This window comes from Schistocerca americana, chromosome X, assembly GCF_021461395.2.
Source record: "Schistocerca americana isolate TAMUIC-IGC-003095 chromosome X, iqSchAmer2.1, whole genome shotgun sequence".
In the NCBI taxonomy this organism is placed as follows: domain Eukaryota; kingdom Metazoa; phylum Arthropoda; class Insecta; order Orthoptera; family Acrididae; genus Schistocerca; species Schistocerca americana.
In genome coordinates this window covers 220,427,100-220,447,642 of record NC_060130.1, presented here as the reverse complement: position 1 = coordinate 220,447,642, position 20,543 = coordinate 220,427,100, and the positions used below count along the sequence as shown (strand labels likewise).

Sequence of the window (20,543 nt, the reverse complement as noted above, 5' to 3'; positions counted from 1 at the left end):
TGTCCTTGAGATGCTGATGCAGAAGGACACCGGGTAGTTTATTTTCTTTATCTTGCATTGCAGAGGACATAATAATAATAATTATTAATAAGATCATATTCTTTATTGGTAAAAATTCAATTGCATATCACTGGTTTGGAAGGATGTAAGGTACTCTCCTTATCTTATCATCTTTGAATAACTGTACAGTCTTATTACGAAATTATAATGCAAGGTGGCCACACAGAATACTGGCGCTGTCTAATTGCCCTCCTCCTACTGATGGGAAATTCAAAAACTGGTGGGAAATTCCAAAATTAGTGGGAAAATTAAAATGCTTTCTCTGATTGTGGAGCATGGCTTGCGAAGGGATAGCTGCCCTTGATCGTGTGCTAGAGAACACCTCTAGCTAGTTTCATTAATGACTGCTGGATGGAGAGAGGATATTTTCACTGTTAGTCTAGCACTAGAGAGTTGCTACTGCCAGTCTATCCTATATATATATATATATATATATATATATATATATATATATATATATATATATATATATATATATATATATGAGAAGGATGGATAATAATAACAGAACAGCAAACTATCTCTGGAATGCAGAGAAGTAGCCTCCTGCTGATCTACAACTGAATAACTGCTGAGAGGAGTATAAGGATGGGTAATAACATTAGGACACCAGTCGACTATCGCAGTGCTGCTATAGATGCCTGCCTCTATGTACAGGACTCCTGTAGCGACAGCATTGGGGAAGGAAACACACTTATACCTGTTTATGAGTCACAAGTCGCATCCAAGCCAACAGAAACATGGGAAATACATCATTAGATATTTCTTATGAGTGTAATGCTTATTATCTTACTTGAACATGGCATCTCAAGACAAAAAAAAAAAAACTGACCAGTCACCTCCAGTCTAGACCAGTGCCACCTGTTGAGTGTGCTGTGTATATGAGGAGCCGACAGGTCAGAGCGTTCCTGTGCATCCGCTGGTCATGAGCGGCTAACGCCAGGCCTCCAATCAGCTGAAGCCTCATGATCACTCCCGATGCTGGCCGAGGATGCGCGCACACTGTGAGAGCAGTAGGCCTGGCTTGGATATGTAGTTCTAACCGTAATTCCAGCCCCGACATAATCTTCCCAGCTTTGAAAACCCACTTTACTCAATTTGAAATGGGGATGCACCCCGAATTTCTCACACAAAATGTATATTGCCCCCTTTTATAAGAGTTATTTATGAAGACAGAAGAAATCTAAGCATACATGCGTTTCCACATCGCTAAAATATCGTTGCTTCTAATGAGAAATCTGTACAACAGTACAGTATAGGCTATATTTCCTTGAAGTATTCTCTCATAGGTAAAAAAAATCTCTTCCCAGCAGCTTAATATCTGTTATGCCCTGCATCACAGGTCTAGAATGTTAAATTTGGCACATGACAGACTGCGAAGAGCATGCTCTACCACTGTCACAGGGTGCGTCCTCACTTTCTAACTCTCTTATGGTTGTCAAATGCCTCATTACCTAGGAAGCCTCTTAAGGTAGCCAAACAGCAGCACTGAGGAGAAGGAAATGTCAGGTTAATACAACATATCACTTTATAAATTCGGTAATATAGCTGATGTTATTACAATTGCTATCTCTCTTTGTGTAGAAGGGAAACTGAAATTATGTTAAAAGATCTCACTGTAATGATTAAACTCCTGATTACCGCTCCAACTCGCCAACCATGTCTGTGGTACTCTCGCCATCACTTCCATCCACCCAGTGGCACCTAATTGATATCAAATGACTGACTAGTTAATTAAACTGATCATGAGAGTCCCTTTGCATGGTGAGCTATTTTTTGCAGCAGTTGGATTACACTCATCAGGTAACAGTTACAGACACTTGTGTGACATCTCATGGGGCTTCCCACAGTCTAGGTAATCACTTCCTTTGACACCAAAATGGTTGCTAGCTGTTGTCAAGCAGCTGAAGATATCCAACATTTATTACATATTGCCTCTTGGTTGGCCCATCATTCTGGTGGAAGCAAGGCACTTAGAGTTCTGGTATACTACTCCCAAACTAATCGTGAAGAGGTCTGTTGGTTATGGAAGCTGTAAAATGCTTCACTCTCTTCTCCACCTATGCAGTGTCTGCACCCCCAACCCTGCCATCAACATTGGGTCACACAGGAACAGCTGCAGCCACTGTCACCAGATCCCGAACCTTTGCCCACTTGTTGGGGCTGTACTGCTCCCAGCTGAAAGCCATCATTCACTTTACCAAACAGCTGTTACAGACTCACAAAAGTTGTCCTATCCTCTGAGGGACTGTATGGTTAATTGTCGATGGAGTAAATGCCAAGATGTTAACTATAGCAAAATACCTGTCTGCTGACCAACCCATTCCAAACGTATATGAGCCTGCAGACCAGTAGAAGCGTTCCCATCAGCTGCAGCCAAACTAGTGGACAGATGCTTTGAAAACTGTAATAGAAATCCTAGGAGGGAAGCTGACATTTTTTTCAAGGAACGCTACTAAGAAAATTTAGAGAACTGACATTTGAAGCTGACTACAGGATTCTACTGCCACCAACATTCATTTCGAGTAAAGTCCAAAAAGATAAGATACGAGAAATTAGCGCTCATACAGAGGCATATAGATAGTCTCTTTTTCCCCTCACTTAATTTTCAAGTGGAATAGAAAAGGAAATAACTAGTTGTGGTACAGGGTACCTTTCGCCAAGCATCATAAGATGGCCTGCAAAGTGTGTAGTCGAATCAGTGTTACTGCTCATCAATATCATTTAACCATAGATGGGCCCATGCATGTTAAAGTAAGGATAGTTACTGACAATAGGCTCCAAGTTATAGTGGAAATTGAGAATCTATAGTGGGAACAAATGTAGGGATTGTTCAAATAGAGTGCGGGAAGCTGTGCAGAAAACTGACACATATGTCAAGTGGCAGTTAATGGCATAGTATGGCATATTCCGTCTCTACAACCCGTCTTCAACAGCAACAGTGTTATTGCATCATTACTCATTGTGCTTGCCGCTGCCAGGTTAAAATTAACAAGAAAATGTTCAAATGTGTGTGAAATCTTATGGGACTTAACTGCTAAGGTCATCAGTCCCTAAGCTTACACCCTACTTAACCTAAATTATCCTAAGGACAAACACACACACCCATGCCCGAGGGAGGACTTGAACCTCTACTGGGACCAACTGCACAGTCCACGACTGCAGCGCATTAGACCGCTCAGCTAATCTAAAATTAACAGTTTGACAGTCATGACAGGTCATATTTCTAAAGGAACTAAGTGCTATGAGCAAACTTTGTCTACACGAATTGATATGTGTTGCAGGGGGGGGCGGGGTGGGGGGGGGGGGGAGAGTAGATACGTGGTGTTGTTTTGCTTAAGATAGTGGGAGCATTGAGATGAATATGCGCTGTTCATGATTTCAGTCACTCAATCATTCTAAGATCAACAAAAGATCAGTGCAAGATGGTATATATACATCAACAGGTTCTTGTGCAATACATGTGGAATTCAAAGCACAGAGAAAACAATTATCTGCGAAGTACTGTTGCATTGTTTTCAAACTCCAGTCAGTGCTATTGAAGTACAGTGATGCTGTGTGTGGTACTCCCTCGCACCATTAATAAATGTTCCATTAAACCTAGACTCTTCCTTGCAATATACATGCAGTCAGACTCCATCCTGATTTTGATACATAAACTGCTTATGACGAAGATACAGCCCAATCAGCGAGGCAATTGAATCAGTTGTCTGTAACATAATTACCAAATGTTTGGCAGGGCTATTTAAGTAAAGTGATGCTGCATGTTCTGCTCCACCAATAAGAAACGTTCCATTACAAATTGAGTCTTCCATGTCATATACATGCATGTAGACCCTATTCTAATTTTGAAATAAAATAAGCGTATGAAGAAAAAGATAAGCAGTAATTCTATAGTCCATTGGAAACATATTTGTATGATATAGGTACCAAACGAATGTCTGTTATTTAAGTACAGAGATGCTGTGTATGGTACTCCCTTCCATAATTAACAGATGTACTGTTAAGACTTCAGTCTTCCACGTCATATATAATGAAGAGCCAAAGAAACTGGTACACCTGCCTAATATGGTTTAGGCCCCTGAAAGCACACAGAAGTACCACAATATGATGTGGCATCGGGTCAACTAATGTCTGAAGTAGTGCTGGAGGGCATTGAAACCATAAATCCTGCAGGGCTGTCCATAAATCCGTAAGAGTATGAGGGGGTGGAGATTTCTTCCGAACAGCACAAAGAATCCCAGATATACTCAATAATGTTCATGTCTGGGAAGTTTGGTGCACAGCAGAAGTGTTTAAATTCAGAAGAGTGTTCTTGGAGTCACTCTGTAGCAATTCTGGACGTGGAATTCCTGCTGGAATTGCCCAAGTCCTTCGGAATACATGATGGACATGAATGAATGCAGGTGATCAGACAGGATACTTACGTATGCATCACCTGTCAGTTGTATCTAGACGTATCAGGGGTCCCACATCACTTCAACAGCACACGCCCCACACCATTACAGAGGCTCCACCAGCTTGATCAGCCCCTGCAGACATGCAGGGTCCATGGATTAATGAGGTTGTCTCCATACCTGTAGACGTCCATTCACTCAATACTATTTGAAACGAGACTCGTCTGACCAGGCAACATGTTTCCAGTCATCAACAGTCCAATGTCGGTGTTGATGGGCCCAGGCGAGGCGTAAAGCTTTGCGTCATGCAGTCATCAAGTATACACGAGGGGCCCTCCAGCTCCAAAACTCCATATCAATGATGTTTCATTGAATGGTTTACATGCTGACACTTGTTGATGGTCCAGCACTGCAATCTGCAGCAACTTACAGAAGGGTTGCACCTCTGTCATGTTGAACGATTCTCTTTATTCATAATTGTTCCCATTCTTGCAGGATCTTTTCCCAGCCACAGCGATGTCAGAGATTTGATGTTTTACCAGATTCCTGATATTCATGCTACACTAGTGAAATGGTCATACGGGAAAATCCCCACTTCATCGGTACCGCAGAGATGCTGTGTCCCATAGCTCATGCGCCGACTGTAACACCACATTCAATCTCACTTAAATCTTGATAACCTGCCATTGTAGCAGCAGTAACCGATCTAAAATTAGTTGTCTTATATATGCTTTGCCAATCGCAGCACTGTATTCTGCCTGTATTTAAATACACATGCCTATACCAGATTCTTTGTCGCTTCAGTGTATATCTCATACTGATTTTTGAAATGCTCTTCCACATCGAGAGCATTTAGACAAGGTTGGTCTCGAATAGTCCATTTTCATAGTTATAAAATAGAGCTTAAAATCCAGGTTCTTTTAGCCTAGGACACGTAAACATTTCTCCCAAACGTTATGTAATCACATATATTCATGCTGACTCTTGGAATCCATAAGCTGGTGGTCATCTATAGAGGGCCATTGCGATAGTACAGGCTGATGGTAAATTTCAGCATCAGCCAGTTCTGCTTTAGATAGACTTTTTATGTTCCCACTACAGACAAGACAATATTTCCTAATGAGTAACTAGGCAGGTTGAGCGAACTCAGAGATAGTTTACTGAGCAAACCCACCTATCCACAAAAATAAAACATGAAAAATTACATGAATAAAAATTTATTGGCACAATCAGCTCTAGATTGTGAAATTCGATATCATTATTTTTAGTTACCTTGATTTCTTTATACTTTAGCATAATATTACTATCTTCTAAAAATTTAAAGTAACAGTTAGTTATTATTTTATTAAAACTACCTGCCAAATAATTTTAAATTTATTGTCAAGTGGGCTTGCCAGTGTGGCTGAGCAGTTCTAGGCACTTCAGTCTGGAACCACGCAACCACTACAGTCGCAGGTTCGAATCCTGCCACGGGTATGGATGTGTTTGATGTCCTAAAGTTAGTTAGGTTTAAGTAGTTCTAAGTTCTAAGGGACTGATGACGTCAGTTGTTACATCCCATTGTGCTCAGAGCCATTTGAACCATTTTTTTTGAGAAAGTGGGAATAACGCAGAGTTTGAAAAATAAACTTGTTGCTTTCATTATCAACAATCCAAAAGGAATTCCATATTAGATCAGAATTTTGAATATGCTTCCTCATACATTTTGGAAAAGTGGAAAGCCTCATAAAGAATTAGTCAATTGGGTTTTAAATAATTTACCAGTACAACAGATGTATCTACCAGGATTTAATTACTGCAGGCCATTTACTAAGCTTGAAGAAAGACTAACACATAGCAATCCAGGAATAAATAAATTAGATGTATAGAGATGATAAAGAATTAGAAAAAGACACAAAGCAGATAAAGAACTTTAATTAGCTGCAAAAGAAATGATGCATGCAAGTGCTGCTTCAGTAGGAGAAAAATTAGCAGCAACTGCAGTTAGAGGAATAATGTACAGAAAGAGAAAATTAGGTACGAGATTAAGCATGGATGACAGTGATTGGGGAGTGTAAAAAATGTTAATCCTTATAAATTGTTAACCTACATAAATGAATAACTTTTCAATTGATTATATTTTCTTACCATTTTTAACTGATGCACAAAAAAGAAAGAAAGAGAAAGGAACTGCTGGAAAGTTACTGTTTGATGAAGACTTGTTTTTGTCTCATTTATTTCTTTATTATGATGTTCCATGATAGCATTATAAACATGACTGCAAACTCATAAATAATATAAAAGATACACAGTAAAAATGCCAGTAATAGTAAAAAATTAATAGTGTAAATACTTTTTCTATACAGCTATCTATGCCACAACAACATGTATGCAGATTCATTTACTAAGGAATAATTTTAATTAATATAATGAGAATTGTCTTTATAAATGGAGGTGTTCAAGAAGTGTAAAAAATGTGAAGAAGAGAAGTCGGTTGATAAGCAATCACATATTTGTAAACAATGTGATAAAGATTATCATAAAAATAGGTGTATTTCAACCGACTATTATAAAAAATGTTTAAAACAGTTTTCGTGTGAGAAGCATTCTAAAATATCGTTATCCATAAAAAGATGATTGTCTTAATCAACAAAAAAGTTTACAGGCTGTGAAGAAATTAAAGACTTTAGTTGATTTTACTTTAACCCTTCATCTAGGAACAAACCCTTAGTTTAATGTAAGATTTGCCAACTATAAGGTAAGCTAAAAAGACACATGGCATGTAAATATGGAAAAGAAATAATTACAAGTTGTCTCAAAAGACATTTACTGTCAAACAAGCATAAAAATTCAACTTCTTTAATTTGTGATCCCATTTTTTACAAACCTAATGTTTTTATTCTACAAAAATGGAAGCTTTGTTGAGAGAGCTTACAGCCACTCAATTTCATAATTATTGCAGAAGGAATAATTTACAAATGTATAGCAGATTTAGAAAGATACCTTAATTAATTTAATCATTTCAAATTATTTACCGGCTCCTACAAGGAAGCTCAAGAATTTGAAAGTAAGGGAACTGAAAGCTATAGCTAAAAATGTTTGTATTAGAGGATACAGCAAATTCAGTAAATCAGAGTTAGTTAATACTATTGGGTTACAGGAGTTTAAATTTCATCTGGAATTATTTCAAAATACTAGATCAAGGCCAAAACGAATACCTCATATAAATTATTTTTACAGATCTGATGATGATGTTATCGAAAAAAACTTGACCACTGAGACAAGAAAAAATAGTGAGACTAGGTCTAGTCTATCGATTTAGTAGTAAGCTATTTCAGCAAGGAAATGAGGCTGAGCCATCTAAAAAGCATTTATTTGAGATAAAAGAAATAAGATCAAGATTTAAGGAAAAATTTCAAGCTTGGTCTGTTGACTATAAAATTGTCTTTAGTGATGCTAAATTGCTAAACTCGATACTGTTAGTGAGAAAACAGATTATATAACAAAATCACTCAATTCTGTAGTTGAAGTAGTGAAAAAAGAACTAATTTTAGATACTGAGAAAAGTTGAATATGGCATCCAACAATCCAAAAATGTTTTATCCAGTTTCTACAGCATATCAAGCATCAGATAATATTCCAGAATCTCTTCACGTTTTGTGTAATATCAGAGATATTGATATATCATATACTTTGTTTAATTAAATTCAGCTTCCAATATTATCGTTGACTTCTTTCAATATCCATATGATACCAGTTACTAAAGGCAGAGGTGGTAGAGGTAAAAAAATAATAAATCTACCTGAAGACAAAAAGTTTAAAAGATGTATGACAAGAATTAATAATAACGATAATCTGTGTTGTCCTATTGCAATAATAATTTCATTAACATACCATACAAATAATATTTTGGGCAGCGAACTAAGTACAAACGAGATTAAGAAAAGTAGAGAGGAGATAAATACAAATTACAAAAAGAGTTAACAGACATATTATGTAATCAGTTGGGAGAATACAATGAAGAAGGCTTTACTTTAGATGACATTAAAATGTCGAAGAATTGTTGGATTTTCAAATAAATATTGTATAATTATATTTATTATGTTTTTGTTTTTATTATTTATGTTTTATTTCATTACTTATTATATTATTTTGTTATATCATTTAAAATGTTTCATTAAATATTTTATTAACTGATTTATTAACTATTTTATTTATTTATATATATACTAGTTTTATTTATTTAATTTATAAAATATTTTATTAATAATTTTTGTTATATTAATTATTGTATTATTATATTTATTATATTATTTTATTACATTTATTAGTTTATCATTATTTATTATGTTATTTCAATTCAGTTATCTATAGTGGCCCTCAGAAAGAAATATATATCTGTATAAAGATCACAACCATTTTGATTCAATTGACAGTGCGACAGCTTTTTGAAGATAATCATATTTCTGTGATAATTGTACCAAATCATGTAACAACAAATATAAGCATAATTGCGAAATAGGGAGAAAAATATGTATACTTTAAAAAGGTCTAAAACATGAGACTCTGGCAAACAAGATATACTGTGAAAACTGTAATAGATATTGTTATGATGAAGAATGCTTAAAAAATCACCAAGAAGTTGTAACACAGCTTATAAATATAAAGGATGTAAAACGATTTGTTTGACATCATAAGAACATAGATGTGGTTTTCAATTTTGCATAAATTGTAATCAAGCAGTGAAAATTGGAAATCATAAATGTTACATGCAGTCAAATTTCAAAAAATGTGGTATTTGTGAAAGAAAATTTCATGAGGATTATATAGTCCAAAGTTGCCCAAGTTTTAATAAAGATGATTGATACATTAATGCAGAATTCAAAGATTTTTATTGTTGACAATGCTTCATATACTGTAAAGTAGTTGCTGGTAAACAGTTTGAGTGTTGTGAAGAGCGCAGCCGCTACGGTCGCAGGTTCGAATCCTGCCTTGGGCATGGATGTGTGTGATGTCCTTGGGTTAGTTAGGTTTAAGTAGTTCTAAGTTCTAGGGGACTGATGACCTTAGAAGTTAAAGCCCATAGTGCTCAGACCCATTTGAACCATTTTTTGTTGTGAAGATGGATTCCCTCAGAGAGTGAATTGTACCTATACTGAAAGATACTTGTGGTCTGATTATGAAGCTTAACCAGAAGCTGGTGTACATATACCGAATCTTATTTTAAAGGAGATACTGTTTATGGGTTTAAGACAAATGAAGAATTATGCAGTTTGATGATATCTGATAAAAACGGGAATTATGCATTCATAGCTCATTATGCTAAAGGTTATGATTCACAGTTCATTTTGAAGTACTGTGTCGAAAATACAATAAAGCCATATACCATCTAGACAGGAACTAAATTAATATTATTGGAGATAAAACATTTACAACTAGAACTTATGGATAGAAGTAATTTTGTACAAGGGTATCTTAGCAGTTTTCCAAAAACATTTGATTTGAAAGAACTGACGAAGGGTTACTTCCCAAATTCGTTCAATACACAAGGAAATGAAAATTACATAGGATCAATTCCAGGTACTTGATAATATTGTGCTGATACTATGAAACGAAAAGATAGAGAACCATTTCTCAAATGACATAGCTCCAGACTTAAAGAAAATTATGTATTCAATATGAAAAAAGAAATTGTTGAATACTGCAACTCTGTTGTAAGTATTTTGAGAAGAGGGTGTTTAGAACTAAGAAAACAATTTCTAGAGATAGCTAATATTGATCCATTCTGTTATTCAACAATTGCTGGAGTTTGTATAGCTATATAAAGATCTATATATTTACCTGAAAATATAATTTCTGCATTGGATAAAGAAGAGAGAGAGAATTATAGTAAAGAATTCGTAACTTGTTAAACAGTTTAAACAATAGTAATATGTCACACCTCTTAACAGTGGAGAAGTAAAAATAACTGGTGCTAAAGCAAGTCGCTTTGGTAAAGACACTAATACTGTTTAACAGTACCAAGATTGTTTTCATGGTTGTAAAAAATGTTTTAAAAGCGAGATGATCAACAGTAAAAATAAGGAAACAATAGATGACCATTATCAAGAAATTTTAACAAGATGTGCAGAAATACTAATGCTGGATATAATTTAGTGGAGATATGGGAATGTGATTGGCTTAACTCAGTAGAGTCAAACACATCGTGATATTACAAAAGTAAAATATATTGATGTATGTAGTCTTTATCCTACTGTGCAGTTTTATGACTTTCATCCCGAACAACATCTGAGAAAAATATGTAGACCAAGATATTATTCTAAAATTGGTATGGTTTAATAAAATGTTGAAGTAGTGCCACCTAAAGGATTGTACCACCCTGTTTTACCAGTAAGAACACTGTTGTTTCCTTTATGTGTCAAATGCACAGAAGAAAAAAATATGTAAATGCAATCACAATGATGACAAATGAAGTTTTATTGAAGCTTGGATGACTAATGAAGTGAAGAAAGCACTAGAAAATGGATAAAAAAATTTTAAATGTCTATGTAGTGTGGGATTTTAGAAATAAAAGCGACATGCTGTTTAAAAATTATGTGAAAGACTTCCTGAAAATAAAATTAGAAACCAGCCACATAATTTTGAAGCTGATAAAGAGTATATCAAATGAGTTAAAGAGAAATTAGATATTGACTTAGATCCTGATAGAATAATGGAAAATCTAGGAAAATGAACTGTTGCTAAGATATATCTTAATTCACTATGGGAGCAATTTGGGCAAAGGCAAAAAGGTGAGTCAGACAGAATATGTCATAAATTTACAGCAATTTTATGAGATACTATTGGATGATCGATTAGATAAAAAAGATGTAAATTATCTTAATGATAATATGGTTCAGATGAGGTTCAATTTCAAGGATTATTATGTGGACAATAACACAGCAACAAATATTTTTACATTTGCATTCACTACATCAAATGTAAGGCTTAGGTTACTTGATATGTTACATAAACTATGACAATGTGTTATATATTTTGGTACCGATTCTGTAGTATATACTGATGATGGTGAAAATACTGTGCAAACAGGTTGTATGTTACGTGAATGGACTGATGAATTAGGAAATAACTGGATTACAGATTGAGCATCAACTGTCCCAAAAAGTTACTACTATGAGAAAAAGGATAAAAAACGAGATGAAACTAAAGGGATTCATGTTAAATTATAAGAATATTCGAAAGCTGAATCTTATCTGTGATAAGATTAATTGAGAATGAAGTAAAGGAAAAGATACAATTAGGATACAGTCAAATCATTAGAGATGTTGATACTAAAAATCTAGTTCATACATTTTCTAAGAAAGAATTTACACTTCAGTTTCATAAAATAGTAGTTCTAGAAAATTGTGACAGAGTGCCTTATGGACATTAAAAATTATTAGTTATTTATTAAATTTTAAAATAAATTTTCTATATCTTCTAATGTAAGAATAAGTCACACCACATTTGTTGTACAAATGATTTAAATTTATTAGTTGATTTTAATTGTATTCTCTGTCTTCTAAATCTCTACTTATTGAGGGAGAAGCTATTAAAAGTAATCCATAGAATTTAATATATTATTGTATTATTTTTGATAATTATTTATTGATAAATTATAATTCACTACTTTTTTACAGTCTTAAAAACATAGAATCTGAGTTTTCTGTTTCCTCCCATATATCAATAACAGTTTCATCATAACTATTAAATCTCATTTCTTATCCTGCTTCATGAATTTGCTTTAATATTTTAATACTTTCAGTATGGTCCTAACTTCTCAAATGTTCTATAATTAAAGATGGTTTAAAATATTCTTTCCTGATATGACACTGAACTTGCTTCTCTCTTGGTTTCTTGCTTGTCAACAAAAATGTCAAATTTAAATTAATCCCACACATCAGTCATATTTATAATATAAATAATTAATGGGCTTATTAAATTTTATGCTATAGAAATAGATACACTACTGAATAAGCCTAATAATGTAAGCAGTTTTAGTTTGTTTAAAGATATTAGTGAGCAAGAGGTAAATCTTGTTGCTATCTATATGAATAAAACAAAAACAAAACTTTGTGAAGCCATCTATGTGGGCATGAGTGTACTTGTTTTATTGAAATAACTGATGTACGAGGTTCACTATAGAATTACTAAGCCAAAATATGGAGAACATATTGAGTCATGATATCCAGATATAGACAGTTACATCTACAATATAAAAACTGAAGATTTTTATGAAAACATGAAATTGATTAGTTGATAGTAGTGATATCCAACAGATAATTATTATGGTATTCCAGAAGCAAACAAGAAAGTTTTAGGAAAAATGAAGGTTGAATGAAATGGAAAAATTATGGAAGAATTCTGTGGTTGAAGGGAAGAATGTATATTTATAAAATTGGTGATAAGGATGGGAAAAAATTTAAAGGAGTGAAGAAATGTGTTGTTACAATTAAAATAAACCTAGATGATTATAGAGATTATTTGTTGAACTACAGAGAGCAGTACAGAACAGTGAAAAACACGAAATCTTACCAACTAAGATAAACTAGAAAGTACTGACTCCTCATGATGATAAAAGATGTATTTTGGAAACAAAAATAGATGTATTATCATACAGATATTACTCATTATTGTCATCTTCTTCATAAGTGATATTTAAAATCCTATTAAGATTTTTTTCAATTTAAATGGAAGCTCTACTGAAGAATCTCAACAACGTAAGTGCATCTAAAGTGAGGAAAGAAATAAATGCGCTAGATGTAAATGTTTTCTATAATGTTACTGGCTGTAAATATTTGATTGATATATTGATGTGATATGGAGATATGGGGAGAAATTATGTTTGGAACTCAATATTGTATTTAAAGTTATTTTTCCAGACAGATATTTGAAAATAACTAGTGGTTGGGGTTTTCAATTTTTTGAAGGAGAACAGATAAAACTGAGATATAAAGGAATGAAGAAACTTTAAAATAAAAATTATAAATTTCTTTTTTTCCTACTAAATTTTATAATCTTTAAATGGACAATACCAAACAGCTAAAGCAGTGTGGTGAAATTGAATTAAAAATATTGAATTTTATTAAGATAAATATCAAACAGATGGATATTGTAGTGTATATAAGGAATATAAAAAAATATTACTAGAAAATTAAATTCACATGTGAATGTCTTTGAAGAGTAGTCAAGTGTACACCAAAAACATGAAAAGACATCAGTTCATGAAGAGTCTCATTTTGCTAGAGAAGAAAGAATTTGGAAAATTTCGGATAAATAAATGGGTTCGTTTCCCTTATCTTCTTAAATTAGAATTTTTTCCTTACATTTACTTTTTTCCGAAGACATCAAGTTTCATCCTTATGTTCATCTTTTCAGAAAAAAATCGAATTTTTATAAGAAAATAGTGAGCTATAGCTGAGAAAGTGGGTAGAGTACTGAATAAGTGTAGGTTCTTGGTAAGTTTTTTTGTTAAAAAGTGAGTCAAAACATATACTTATTCACTAATTTCGTGCATCACCTATAACTGAGCAGTAGCCGGCAGCAAACGTGGCAACACTGTAGCAGCAAGCGACAGACGTCACCCATCAGGTAATTTTAAGAGGACTAGAACAAAGTGTAATCGAAAGATGCTTTAAAGTTTATATCCTCAGTACCCAGTTGAATCCATGGCTGTGTTTTGAGCTTTTGCAGCGTTTGTCTGGATGAATATGGTAATTATATTTTTTTACATTTTTTCATACATACTTCGCAAGTCACTATAAAGAACGTGACAGGGTGTACTAGGTACTGCTACTGGCAATTTTGTGCCCTGTGGCTTTCAAAGAAATATTCTGCAAAGATTCCTCTTTTCATGTTCTAATCTTTGTTCGATAATTTCTCTTAGCTTATTCACATACAGGTAACTGCATCTGATACTGATAAATTATTTATCCATATAGAGTGAGTGATGAGTTTCCTGCGCTTGAGTAGAACTAACGGAGCCACCAGCTTTAACATTCCCATCCTAATGACACACCATAATGTCAGGGTCTCAATTCATGAAGCACAGCACAGAGGACACTTTTCGCCCAGATTAGCAATCATGAATTGGTCGCCATAATCCCTGCTTCCATGATTGGCTAAAAGAAAAATCGTAAAATGAGTTGGCAGAAGTCATGGGATAGCGATATGCTCATATATAGATAGCGGTAGTATCGTGTACACGAGGTATAAAAGGGCAGTGCAAAGGCGGAGCTGTCATTTGTACTCAGATGATTCATGTGTAACGTGTCCGAAGTGATTAGAGCCGCGCGACGGGAACTAACAGACTCTGATCGCGTAATGTTGGAGCTAGACGCATAGGACGTTCCATTTCGGAAATCGTCAGTAAATTCAGTATTCCGAGATCCACAGTGTCAAGAGTGTGTGAGAACATCAAATTTCAGACATGCTAACAGCACGACACCTTCTGCAGCGCCTCTCCTGTGCTCGTGACCATATCGGTTGGTCATTAAACGACTGGGAAACCGTGGCCTTATCAGATGTGTCTCGATTTCAGATGGTAAAGGCATATGGTGGGGTTCGAGCTGGGCGCAGACCCCACGAAGCCATCAACGCAAGTGGCTGACAAGGTATTGTGCAAGCTCGTGGTGTCTCCATAATGGCATGGGCTGTGTTTACATGGACTCCAACTTCACCGATCATTGACTGGAAATGGTTATGTTCGGCTACTTCGAGGACATTTACAGCTACTCATAGACCTCATGTTCCCAAACAACGATGCACCATGTCACTGGGCCACAACTATTAGCGACTGCCCTGAAGAACATCGTGGAAAATTCGTGCGAATGATCTGACCATCCAGATCCCCGAAGTGAATGCGATCGAATAATTTTGGGGCATAATCGAGAGTTCAGTTCGTACACAAAATCCTGCGGTGGCAACACTTTCGCAGTTACGGACGGCTGTGGAGACAGCGTGGCTCAATATTTTTGCAAGGGACGTCCAACAGCTTGTGGAGCTCATGCCACGTTGCCGCACTGTGCCGGGCAAGAGGAGGTACGACACGATATTGGGAGGTATCCCATGACTTTTTCCACCTCATTCTTTAGTTAAAATGTCTTTTAGTGTTAAACAACAGAAAATGATATTTCAAATAGTCGTTTGTCTCAGGTTTTTCCACTTTACAGTCTATCAAATTTTCACAAATACATCTTTATTCGCCATGGTTTTAACTGGTTTACTTCTCATCGAACTGTTGTTGTCTGACACAGCGACTTACCCACTCAGGTGTTTCGAATCCTTTTGCTTCAACTCTCCAATAATCTCCTATCTCCTTTGTACATATTATTCATAAACAAGTATTTGTACAGAGTTATTTTGTTCTCTTTGATATGACTGCTGAAAGCTGAAAGGATATATAGGTGTGGTCTACCCAGTGCAAACCGCGACTAGTTTGGCGAAAGAAGAAGGTGTCGCGCAGTACAAAACGTACGTACTATTCTTTCAACTACCAAAGTATTTGCGTCTTATCCTTTTTGGCTGTAGAACGCTGAGACGGTGTTAATTTAAGATGCCTTGGTAAGAAATTGCATCAAGGTGTATTATTATATATATAGGCCGATTACTCTCTGGACAGCGAGTGTAAACAGTATGAATACACTTTTTGTTTAATAGATTGTGTGCATATAGTCACTAAAGTCATGGTGATACCTTAGGCTTCAAGAAGTTCTGAGAAATATGGCTTAATCGTATCAGTTTTCGCCACTGTGAAACCTTAGTGTCTACGAGTACATAACTTTATAGATGATGTGCAAATAGTCAACTTTGGGTCTTCACATGCTAGCTAAAATAGCTATTGTCACGGTGTGTTTCTCAGAACCTTCTCGCTATTATAATGCTGACTACGCTCCACGGCAAGTCGCAAAAAGACTGCAAAAATAAAGTTAACCATAACAAAACAGAAAATAAAGTATTGTTATCATCGCATCGACGACGAGATCTTAGAGACACAACACAAGCTCTCAAACGACTTTGACTGGTCACATATCGGCGGTGTCCTTTCCAAAGGAAATGCCTCATATTTGTCTTACGCGATTTAGGAGACCACGGAAAACCTCAGTTTGGATAGCTGGGCTGGGGTCTTCATGTCCTCACGCCACGAATGCGAGGCAAATACTGCGCCGCCTCGACCGGTGGAGAAGCTCTGAAGCCGGCTAATGATATATTAAATAATTTCAAAACATTAAACACAACTGGTTGCAGATTCTACTCAAGTCGCTCGTTACAAAAATATTTATATGTTGTAGAGCCTATAGGTCCCATTACAATGGTAACGATAAAACATTTTAAGTGAGGTTTCTTTTGCCGCTACATACCGGGAAACTTAGAAGAGAAGGATATAACGCTCCGTCGACGCAGAGGCTATCACAGAAGAAACCAACGCCTACCCACAGACACAGCATAAAACAACAAAGTCTTGCTGCTGCGCGGAGCAGAGGAGGTTGTAGCAGGGACCTGCAAGCGTCATGGGTAAAAACAGTGACGCGTCCCGGCCGCCGTGGCGCCACACTGCTGCAGCCAACTGGCTGGCCGTGGCAACACACTGGAAAGACGCCGGTCGAGGCGAATGCCGGCATGAGTCCTTTGAAAAGGATACGGCTGATTTCCCTACCCATTATTTTCGTCTCTAACAACGTCGATGTCGACGGGACGTTAAACTCTAATCTTCCTCTCTCCCTTCCCCATTTCGAGCTAGCGCTCCGTCTGTTACGCTCTCATCGACGACAGGATGATTGGAAAAGGGCACAGGTAGTCCCAGTCTTCAAGAAGGGTTGTCGAGCAGATGCGCAAAACTATAGACCTATATTTCTAACGTCGATCTGTTGTAAAATTTTAGAACATGTTTTTTGCTCGAGTATCATGACGTTTTTGGAAACCCAGAATCTACTATGTAGGAATCAACATGGATTCCGGAAACAGCGATCGTGTGAGACCCAACTCGCTTTATTTGTTCACGAGACCCAGAAAATATTAGATACAGGCTCCCAGGTAGATGCTATTTTCCTTGACTTCCGGAAGGCGTTCGATACAGTTCCGCACTGTCGCCTGATAAACAAAGTAAGAGCCTACGGAATATCAGACCAGCTGTGTGGCTGGATTGAAGAATTTTTAGCAAACAGAACACAGCATGTTGTTCTCAATGGAGAGACGTCTACAGACGCTAAAGTAACCTCTGGCGTGTCACAGGGGAGTGTTATGGTACCATTGCTTTTCACAATATATATATAAATGACCTAGTAGATAGTGTCGGAAGTTCCATGCGGCTTTTCGCGGATGATGCTGTAGTATACAGAGAAGTTGCAGCATTAGAAAATTGTAGCGAAATGCAGGAAGATCTGCAGCGGATAGGCACTTGGTGCAGGGAGTGCCAACTGACCCTTAACATAGACAAATGTAATGTATTGCGAATACATAGAAAGAAGGATCCTTTATTGTATGATTATATGATAGCGGAACAAACACTGGTAGCAGTTACTTCTGTAAAATATCTGGGAGTATGCGTGCGGAACGATTTGAAGTGGAGTGATCGTATAAAATTAATTGTTGGTAAGGCGGGTACCGGGTTGAGATTCATTGGGAGAGTCCTTAGAAAATGTAGTCCATCAACAAAGGAGGTGGCTTACAAAACACTCGTTCGACCTATACTTGAGTATTGCTCATCAGTGTGGGATCCGTACCAGATCGGGTTGACGGAGGAGATAGAGAAGATCCAAAGAAGAGCGGCGCGTTTCGTCACAGGGTTATTTGGTCACCGTGATAGCGTTACGGAGATGTTTAACAAACTCAAGTGGCAGACTCTACAAGAGAGGCGCTCTGCATCGCGGTGTAGCTTGCTCGCTAGGTTTCGAGAGGGTGCGTTTCTGGATGAGGTATCGAATATACTGCTTCCCCCTACTTATACCTCCCGAGGAGATCACGAATGTAAAATTAGAGAGATTAGAGAGCGCACGGAGGCTTTCAGACAGTCGTTCTTCCCGCGAACCATACGCAACTGGAACAGGAAAGGGAGGTAATGACAGTGGCACGTAAAGTGCCCTCCGCCACACACCGTTGGGTGGCTTGCGAAGTATAAATGTAGATGTAGATCTAGAAATTAAACCGCAATCTTACTTCACTTTTACAGCAGAAGTTACGCTAGATCAGCAAGTAGTCTCAGTCAAATCATTTTGAGCTTCCATGTTTGTTTTGTTGTTCCATGCTCCGTCTTAAGTACGACGCGCAGATCTTATACGCATCCCTCGACTTTTCTCGAAAGGTTCTTCGGCATAATTTCTGCTCCGAACAAGAGCACTACGCAACGAAAATCAGAAAGATATGTCGCGGAAACGCACACATGAATTTGAAATAGTCTTCTGTATGGACAGTTACTGAAAAGTAACAACATCCCTATCCCACATATACATAGGAAAAAAAATGTAGCAAGAAACTTATTGAAAAAATACAGTAGCCAGTAGTTTTTAATGGTTTTATTTTACATACGGACGCGTTTCGGATTTCATCCATCCTGGCCTTGAATAACGCTTTTAGATCATTATCAGTATAATTTTCTTCTTGGCTGCATTTTGAACTCTGCAGTTGCCTCAAGCAGAATAACACTTCGTTTAGCTGCCGCGTTTCCCGAGTTTCCTTAGGTACACTTACTTTTGTTCTGTAATTTATGATTCCCTTTTCCTTGTTTATAAAAATGGTTCAAATGGCTCTGAGCACTATGGGACTTAACAGCTTTGGTCATCAGTCCCCTAGAACTTAGAACTACTTAAACCTAACTAACCTAAGGACATCACACACATCCATGCCCGAGGCAGGATTCGATCCTGCGACCGTAGCAGTCGCACGGTTCCGGACTGCGCGCCTAGAACCGCGAGACCATCGCGGCCGGCCCTTGTTTATACACACAGCACAAACATTTTTATGTTTACAAATACACTGCAGCATTCGGGATTTGGCCAACTAATACGTTTCTTCACATCGTAAGTTACAGCTAAAGTCAAGTTGCAGTCTCCTTGCACATTCTAAAACGACTGCTGAAGTCAATTAAATTTGTAGACATAATATTGTTGCCCTTAAAACTAGATACAAGTCCTCGTGTGACCACAATTCTTTCCCCTAAATATACTGGGTGGCACAGAAAAACAGGAACATTTCTACAATCCAATAAAACTATAAGTGTTGAAGGAAAGAAATTGCATTCATAGTAATTGTAACCTTACAACTTTTCCATTTACGAAACATTGATGGTATTTATAATTTTTTTAAAAAAATCACGTCCTTTAGATGGCGTCGTAATGTACGAATACATTCTTGAAATATGCTGTTGAGATTCCTCATTGACCGCTGCAACATCTCAGCTGGGATACTGTGATTTGCATCAAGAATTCTCTGCTTTAACTCATCCAGGGTTCTTGGTCGAGTCGTGTAGTCTTTGCTCTTGAGGTAGCCCCACAAGAAAAAATCACAAACGGATAAATCTGGCGATCTAGGGGGCCAGGGAATGTTACCGAATCGTGAGATCAGAAGGTTGCCAAACAATTCCTACACATTCGAGGCCATTGATTGCCATGCAGTGTGTGATATTGCTCCGTTCTATTGAAACCAGGCTTCTTGAACGTTTGGAAAATTGTTCATGCAGGTGTAACGAAAGTTCCTAACATCTCCACGTAACGATCGGCATTGACAGTTATTGCGTTTCCCTGTTCATTTGCGAAAAAATACGGTCCGATAATCCCATGTGATGAAACACCACACCATAGTCTCACTTTACTAGCGTGTAAAGGGCTCTCATGAACGCCATTAGGATTTGTGTTAGCCCAATAATGGTAGTTCTGTTTATTCACATAACCTGTGAGATTAAAATTTGCCTCATCTAACAGCCACAACTTGTTTAGAAATTCATCATCATTGTTTTTTATATCATTTGTTGACAGAATCCTAATCGTAACCAGTAATCGTTGTCCTTCAATTGTTGCTCCATCAGTAGTTTGTACAGATGAAATTTTAAATCAAGATGAAGAATTCTGCGAACAC

General features: G+C 36.7%; 1 protein-coding gene across 1 annotated transcript in view; it reads left to right on the top strand.

Moving 5' to 3' along the window:
* LOC124556461 (glutamate receptor-interacting protein 1) overlaps positions 1-20,543 on the top strand; it is a 615,250-nt gene that overhangs the window by 81,952 nt on the left and 512,755 nt on the right. The gene's annotated exons all lie outside the window — the stretch shown is intronic.